At 38.8% G+C, this 6,933-nt stretch overlaps 1 pseudogene; it reads right to left on the reverse strand.

Moving 5' to 3' along the window:
* Positions 1–1,616: 1,616 nt before the first annotated feature.
* LOC142620418 (uncharacterized) lies at positions 1,617–6,318 on the reverse strand (annotated as a pseudogene).
* Positions 6,319–6,933: the final 615 nt, after the last annotated feature.

Consider the following 6,933-nt stretch of genomic DNA (forward strand, 5'->3'; position numbering starts at 1 on the left):
AGGTATAACTTGAACCCAATTGTGATTGGGCACAAAACACTTCCTTATAAGCATTTTCATCTCCTCCCAAGTGTCCACGGGTGGCTCTCTATTCCTCCTCCTATTAATCAATAATTGATCCCACCACACAATGACATAATCGGTAAATTCAATTGCAACCAACTTAACCTTCTTTATCTCTAAATAGTTGTGACAATCAAACACCATCTCCATTTTAGTTTCCCACTCCAAATAAACTTCAGGATCATTTTTTCCTTGAAAAGATGGGATTTTAATATTTATATTTCCTAAATCATTATCCCTCTTAGGCCTACCCATCCTAGCTTCTCTATTCCCATACCCACGCTCAAACTTGCCCCGGTTCACATATGGCTCATCAACCTCCTCCGACTCTGCCTCTTCCTTAACATTCCGCCATGGAACACGCCCACCTTGATGCCTGTTGTGGAGGTCATGTTGCTGGCCTCTAGGAGTTCCCGCTTCTACCCTATCCAATCTCTCATGAATAGGTTCAATTTCAGCCATCAACATACGCCTCATCTCCCCTAGCAGTGCTTGCATTTGGAGGTTCTGATCTATTGGTTGTCGAAGTCCATTGGTTGTGTCTTCTTCTTGATTGTTGGCCATGTTTAAAATCTGCAAAACAAGATTAGAATCCTCACAGGCCCTCCCTCACGTGTTTCACTCAAGAATTGATACACTCGCACTCGTATTTTCACTCTAAACGACTTTTACCCTCTTATAGTCTCACACACTCTTGCCTTTTTCCACTCTTTTGTGTCTTCTTTAGTTCTTAATCGAACTTCAAAAAAACTAATTAAAAAATAATCCAACAGTAATTTAGAATGATAAATAACCAAAACTCATCAAAAAGGTCAAGATCTTGAATAAGGTGGGGAATAAGATTGAGAAATTTTCTATTCTTTTTTCTTTTTTTTTTTGTTTTTTTTTTGTTTTTTTTTTTGTTTTTTTTTTTTCTTTGAGTAAGGAACAAGAAATAGAATGAAAGTAAAAGATAGGCAAACTTATCTTAGAACCAAAGCTCTGATACCAAATGATATGAACTTCACCAACAATTGTGATAAAACCCGATAACAATGATGGTTTGGAACCCCAAGATCGTTAGACAAGATTTGTTGAGCCTTGACCCATCATCTAATCAGATGAAACATCAAGACTACGTTGGATTGAAAACGCCACACCAAGAATTCCTAAGAAACTCTCAAGAATCTAGGTGATAAGTTTGGTTGCTTGAACGCCACAAGATTAACTTGATAAGTTCAAGAGTTCTTTTAAGAACCAAGAGGAACACAAGACCTCACAAGGAGAATAGTTTTTCTGAAAACCCGAAATTGATCTTTAAAATTCGTACTACCCATCTATATACCTGGAACAACCCTCCAAGAATAGGCAAGTCAAAATTACAGCTTTGAAAATAGCACAAAAATTAAGTAAAACAAGTTCCCACGTTTTTTTTGGATTCTTGAACTTTTAAAGGCAGTCAAACAAGCTAAATGACTAGATTAATTTGCCTCTTCAAGTGCTTTGATGACATGGACTAAGCCTTAATTATTATCTGAGCCCACCTTGGTCTTTTCAGAATCAGCTCAATTCTCTTAGACTAGCCCATTTAATGCTTCCTTGAAACGTTTAGCTCTAAGTCTTGTAATTGGGCCACTAGAAAGTGACAAAGGGTCATGTGCAAATTCAACTCCACTTCCACGTGTATGATCAGCATGACCAGCTCCATGATTTGCATCATACTCCCCCTCTTGAGAAGGATTTGTCCTTAAATCATCACCTACATCAAAAGGAGACAAATCACCAACATTAAAGCTTGCACTAACACCATACTCACCTGGTAAGTCAAGCTTGTAGGCATTATCATTGATGCGCTCCACTACTTGAAATGGTCCATCACCCCGTGGTAAGAGTTTTGAACGCCGCTTTTCTGGAAAACGATCCTTCCTGAAGTGCAACCAAACCCAATCTCCTAGTTCAAACACTACCTTCTTGCGTCCCTTGTTGGCTTGATGGACATATTGTTGAGTCCTTCTTTCGATGTTCAGCCGTGCCTTTTCATGAATCATCTTTACAAATTCTGCTTTCTTTTTGCCATCTAAGTTCACACGTTCACTCAAAGGTAAAGAAGTTAAATCCAAAGGTGACAATGGGTTAAAACCATAAACAATTTCAAATGGTGAAAACTTAGATGCAGAATGTATACTTCTATTGTAAGAAAATTCAACATGTGGCAAACAATCTTCTCATGTTTTCAAGTTCTTTTTAATGATAGCATGCAACAAAGAAGACAAAGTTCTATTTACTACTTTAGTTTGACCATCCGTTTGTGGATGACAAGTAGTAGAAAACAACAACTTGGTTCCCAACTTTCCCCACAAAGTCTTCCAAAAGTAACTCAAAAACTTTGCATCCCTATCAGAAATAATGGTCCTAGGCATACCATGTATCCTAACAATTTCTTTGAAGAATAAATCAGCTATATGTGATGCATCATCAGTTTTGTGACATGCAATGAAGTGTGCCATCTTGGAAAATCTATCTACCACCACAAAAACTAAATCTCTCCCCCTATTAGTCCTAGGTAAACCTAAAACAAAATCCATAGAAATATCAGTTCAAGGTTCACTAGGTATTGGCAAAGGGGTGTACAAACCATGGGGTTTCAACTTAGACTTAGCCTGTTTACACGTGATACACTTCTCACAGATTCTTTCCACATCACGTTTCATATGAGGCCAAAAAAAAATGATCATGCAAAATTCCTAAAGTCTTAGCTACACCAAAATGACCCATTAAACCACCATCATGAGCTTCTCTCACAAGCAATTCATGCAAAGAACACCTAGGCACACATAGTTTATTCTCCCGAAACAAAAATCCATCATGCCTATAAAACTTACCAAATCCCACTTTTTCACATGCATTGAACACATCACAAAAATCAGAATCTTGTGCATACACATCCTTAATGCATTCAAAGCCAAGCATTTTTGTATCTAAAATGGAAAGCAAAGCATACCTTCGGGACAATGCATCAGCCACCACATTTTCCTTACCTTGCTTGTATCTGATCACATAAGGCAATGTTTCAATGAATTCCACCCACTTGGCATGGCGTTTGTTCAACCTTTGCTGTCCTTTCAAATGCTTCAAAGATTCATGGTCTGTGTGAATCACAAATTCCTTTTGCCATAGGTAGTGTTGCCAATTTTCCAAGCCCTTACTAAGGCATACATCTCCTTATCATAAGTGGGGTAATTTAGGGTTACCCCACCCAACTTTTCACTGAAATAAGCAACTGGACGGCGTTCTTGCATCAAAACAGCTCTAATACCTATTCCTGAAGCATCACACTCAATTTCAAAAGTTTTAGCAAAGTTAGGTAAAACAAGCAAAGGTGCATTAGTTAACTTTTCTTTGATCTGATTAAATGCCTTTTCTTGTTCTTTCTCCCACTTAAACGGCACATTTTTCTTGATGACTTCAGTAAGAGGGGCGGCTAAGCTACTAAAATCACGCACAAACCGTCTATAGAAGCTAACTAAGCCGTGGAAACTCCTCACTTGGCTAATGGTTGTAGGCGTTGGCCACTCTTGGATTGCCTTCACCTTTTCCTCGTCCACCTCAATTCCTCTTTTACTAATAACAAAACCAAGAAACACAAGCTTATCTGTACAAAAGGTGCACTTTTTGAGGTTAGCAAACAATCTTTCTTTCCTTAGAATTTCCAAAACAGATTTCAAATGCATTACATGTTCTTCCAAATTTTTGCTATAAATTAGGATATCATCAAAATACACAACTACAAATCTACCAATAAATGTACGCAAAACATGGTTCATCAAACGCATAAAAGTGCTTGGAGCATTAGTTAAGCCGAAAGGCATTACTAACCACTCATACAAACCATATTTAGTCTTAAAAACAGTTTTCCATTCATCACCTTCCTTCATCCTAATCTGATTGTAACCACTCTTAAGATCAATTTTTGTAAAGACACAAGAACCATGTAATTCATCTAGCATATCATCTAATCTAGGAATGGGATGACGATATTTTACCGTTATGTTGTTGATGGCTCGGCAGTCAACACACATCCTCCATGTTCCATCCTTCTTAGGAACTAATAACACTGGGATGCACAAGGACTCATGCTTTCACGCATGTATCCCTTCTCCAATAATTCACCTACTTGTCTCTGAAGTTCCTTGGTCTCCTCGGGATTACTCCTATAAGTAGGTCAGTTTGGAATTGATGCACCAAGTATGAAATCAGTTTGATGTTCAATCCCTCAAATTGGAGGTAAACCATGAGGTACCTCTTCGAGAAGGACATCTTCAAACTCCTGTAAAAGAGAAACAACATTGCTCGGCAAAGTTTCGACAAGATCATTAGTACATAAAAGCGCCTCCTTGTACAGGAGTACAACAAGGGGCTGGTTTGAAAATAATGCTCTCTTGATCTCACTTTTTTTTGCAATGTAATTGAATTTTTCCTCTCCTGCTCTCATTATGGCCGAAATCATCTCTCTTTCTTTTTCACTCTGATCAATGTTTTTCTCTCCTTCTTTTTTTTTAAACTCTTTTTTTTCAATTTCGGCCTTCCTTTCTTTTTCCCTTTTTTTTTTCATTTGATCTTTGTAACTTTAATTGGTCCTCCCTGACCTGTTTTGGAGTTAATGGCACAAGAGTAATGGGTTGCCCTTTAAGAGTGAAAGAATACTTATTTGTGAATCCATCATGCTTAACCCTCCGATCATACTGCCAACAATAAATGGCATGCATGCATGGGAACCACATCACATAGCACCTCATCCTCATATTTGCCAATGGATAATGCCACCAACACTTGTCTTGTCACCTTGATTTCGCCACATTCATTCAGCCACTGAAGCCGGTAAGGTTGAGGATGTTTCAAGGTAGTTAATGCCAACTTTTCCACCAAATAAGTGCTGGCTACATTTGTGCAACTCCCTCCATCGATAATGACACTGCAAACTTTGTTATTTACAAAGCACCGAGTATGAAACAAGTTCTCCCTTTGGTTACTTTCTTCCTCCTTAACCTGCACATTGAGGACTCGCCTTGTTACTAATAAATCTCCAGCCACAGCATTTTGCTCATCATCGGCATCCTCCAAAGATGGCATGTCAACATTTTGTACTTCTTCCTCATTTTTCGACTCAAGCTCGCCTTGAGCATTTATCACCATCACCCTTTTGTTTACACACTAGCTGGCTATGTGTCCCCGCCCTTGACATTTAAAACACTTAATATCACGGGCTTTAGAACTCGAAGCCTCGATGTTACCTGAAGTAGTGGCAGTCTTTGAGTTGGCACTCTTATATGGTTCAAATTTTGGCTTATTTTGCAGCTGCTCGTCCCTTTTTGGAGCTGTCTTCCACTGACTTGTCTTAGGTTGTCCCCTCCTAGCCAATCCCTTCCATTTGAATTGCTCCTCCACCTTTATGGCTTGATGCACCATATCCGTTAATTCAACATAGTGCTACATCTCAACTATATCTGCAATCTCACTATTTAAACCATGCAAGAACCTAGCCATTGTGGCTTCCCGGTCCTCTTCTACATTAGCCCGGATCATAGCTACCTCCATCTCCTTGTAATACTCATCCACACTCTTGGAACCTTGAGTTAACCTTTGCAACTTTTGATACAATCCCCTATAATAGTGATTGGGTACAAAACGATTCCTCATAAGCATTTTCATCTCCTCCCAAGTGTCCACGGGTGGCTCTCTATTCCTCCTCCTATTAATCAATAATTGATCCCACCACACAATGACATAATCGGTAAATTCAATTGCAGCCAACTTAACCTTCTTTATCTCTGAATAGTTGTGACAATCAAACACCATCTCCATTTTAGTTTCCCACTCCAAATAAACTTCGGGATCATTTTTGCCTTGAAAAGATGGGATTTTAATCTTTATATTTCCTAAATCATTATCCCTCCTAGGCCTACCCATCCTAGCTTCTCTATTCCCATACCCACGCTCAAACCTGCCTCGGTTCACATATGGCTTATCAACCTCCTCCGACTCTGCCTCTTCCTCAACATTCCGCCATGGAACACGCCCACCTTGCTGCTTGTTGTGGAGGTCATGTTGCTGGCCTCTAGGAGTTTCGGCTTCTACCCTATTCAATCTCTCATGAATAGGTTCAATTTCAGCCATCAACATACGCCTCATCTCCCCTAGCAGTGCTTGCATTTGGAGGTTCTGATCTATTAGTTGTCGAAGTCCATCAGTTATGTCTTCTTCTTGATTGTTGGCCATGTTTAAAATCTGCAAAACAAGATTAGAATCCTCACAGGCCCTCCCTCACGTGTTTCACTCAAGAATTGATACACTCGCACTCGTATTTTCACTCTAAATGGCTTTTACCCTCTTATGGTCTCACACACTCTTGCCTTTTTCCACTCTTTTGTGTCTTCTTTAGTTCTTAATCGAACTTCAAAAAAACTAATTCAAAATAATCCAGCAGTAATTTGGAATGATAAACAACCAAAACTCATAAAAAAGGTCAAGATCTTGAATAAGGTGGGGAACATGATTGAGAAATTTTCTATTCTTTTTTTTTGTTTTTTTGTTTTTTTTTTCTTTGAGTGAGGAACAGGAAATAGAACGAAAATAAAAGATAGGCAAACTTATCTTAGAACCAAAGCTCTGATACCAAATGATATGAACTTCACCAACAATTGTGATGAAACCCGATAACAATGATGGTTTGGAACCCCAAGATCGTTAGACAAGATTTATTGAGCCTTGACCCATCATCTAATCAGATGAAACACCAAGACTACGTTGGATTGAAAATGCCACACCAAGAATTCCTAAAAACTCTCAAGAATCTAGGTGATAAGTTTGGTTGCTTGAACGCCACAAGATTAA

This window comes from Castanea sativa, chromosome 12 (assembly GCF_040712315.1).
Source record: "Castanea sativa cultivar Marrone di Chiusa Pesio chromosome 12, ASM4071231v1".
In the NCBI taxonomy this organism is placed as follows: domain Eukaryota; kingdom Viridiplantae; phylum Streptophyta; class Magnoliopsida; order Fagales; family Fagaceae; genus Castanea; species Castanea sativa.